This window comes from Schistocerca nitens, chromosome 9 (assembly GCF_023898315.1).
Source record: "Schistocerca nitens isolate TAMUIC-IGC-003100 chromosome 9, iqSchNite1.1, whole genome shotgun sequence".
NCBI classification, from domain to species: Eukaryota; Metazoa; Arthropoda; class Insecta; order Orthoptera; family Acrididae; genus Schistocerca; species Schistocerca nitens.
In genome coordinates, this window is record NC_064622.1 from 213,247,909 (window position 1) to 213,249,796 (window position 1,888).

Consider the following 1,888-nt stretch of genomic DNA (forward strand, 5'->3'; position numbering starts at 1 on the left):
TCGATCGCTGAAGTAAAAAGAGCGTTAAGACCGCCGCGAAAAAATCATAGCGATGCACAAACGCCTGTGAAATCGAAAGCTTTCCCTGCCTTTCATTAAGGATATTACTGACCGCATATGAAAAGGCTTGAAAAAACGGAAGATCGCCATAAAGTACAAAATACCCCAGAAAAAGATGCTCGCAAACAGCTGGAAAAAAAAACAGAGTAATTTATAGAATTCAGTGTACTTGTGGTGATGTGTACATGGGTACAACAAAAGGAACGGTCAAAAAACGGCTAGAACAGCACAAGGACAACTGTAGAAGGGAGGAGATTGGCAGATCACCTGTTGCGAAACATGTTTTGCAGCCAGGAGACCTCCACATTCATTTTGATGGGACTCAAGTACTAGCAGCCACAAGTGCATACCATAAAATGATATAACGGATAGACCATAGAGATTGTTAACACTCTAGGAATTTCAGTAGGAAGAAGGCGGGCTTGAAATTGAATGACACTGGATTCAGGTGCTGAAGAAGATGTGTACCAGTCTTCCACCGTGGGATGATAGCAAAACCAAACGACAGCAACTGACAACGGCCAGTTACGCCCGAGTGACGTCACGCCACTACGTGGCGAGGTTCACGAGAAAGGCCGTGGCGCTTACGTCACAGCACGTGACACTGCAGGTCTTATGAGTGGCAGCAGCCGTCTCCGGCGGGGAGCGAGCAACTATTTCAGATGAGTTTAATAATTCTCGACTGCATGTTTAAATCTATGCAAGTTGTCGACAGCATACGACACTATTAATACCTTTTAGTGGGTACTTCTTCAATTAAATTTTGACTTCCCGTGGTCCCTGCACGGAGCCGAGCGTTCGCGAATTGTGGTAGACAAGCCGACTAGCGTGACGTCAGAAGTTCGCTGCAGGGCCCGGATATGTCGTTGGCTCCGACTACGAGTGACGGAATTTTGCCGTCGTCATTAGTGAGGCTGGTGTTTGTGCCGCATCTCTGCAGTGTGTCGTAATTCACGTTGTCCTTCCTCGCCACTGTGTAATCCAAATTTTTGCATCATCTCAGATGACCATGTCACCAATGTAGCGTATATAGACTTTTAAACAACTCTAGTAGGTATAACAAGCCAACAGCCTTGCCGCAGTGGTAACACTGGTTCGCGTCAGATCACCAAAGTTAAGCGCTGTCGTGCTGGGCTAGCACTTGGATGGGTGACCATCCGGTCTGCCGGGCGCTGTTGGCAAGCGGAGTGCACTCAGCCCTTGTGAGGCAAACTGAGAAGCTACTTGATTGAGAAGTAGCAGCTCCAGTCTCGGAAACTGACATACGGCCGGGAGAGCGGTGTGCTGACGACATGCCCCTCCATTTCCACATCCTGTGACACCTGCGGACATGAGGATGACACGGCGGCCGGTCTGTACCGTTGGGCCTTCATGGCCTGTTCGGGAGGAGTTGGAGTAGTAGTAGGTATAATATGATTAAAATACCGGAATTGTTGATTAGAAATTCAAGGTATCGTCTGTAAGGCTCACAGATTGGGCACTCTTGAGGAGATTGGTAAAGTGTATCAAACCTATTACAAAAGGATCAGCAAATAGTCTGTAAATATATATTTATATTTAACAATTGACTTGTATATGTTGCAGTTGAGTGTAATTTACTGTAGGCAATGGTTGGTGTTTGTACCTAGTCCAGTACACAAGACGTCACAGATATGTTGCGACAAACTTCGAGAGGTTGTGGCGGGTGTCTTGAGGAACAAATTGAGAATAGGAACCCATGTCCAGAAACGTCATCCAACAACATTACAGAGGAAATATAGGCGGCGGCTCCTACCGCTAGGCCACCCCTCTTCAACAGCAAACGTGACTTTGTATGTTGACGAACCAC

At 46.8% G+C, this 1,888-nt stretch overlaps 1 pseudogene; it reads left to right on the forward strand.

Moving 5' to 3' along the window:
- The first annotated feature begins 1,123 nt into the window (after positions 1–1,123).
- Positions 1,124–1,241, forward strand: LOC126204814 (5S ribosomal RNA; annotated as a pseudogene).
- Positions 1,242–1,888: the final 647 nt, after the last annotated feature.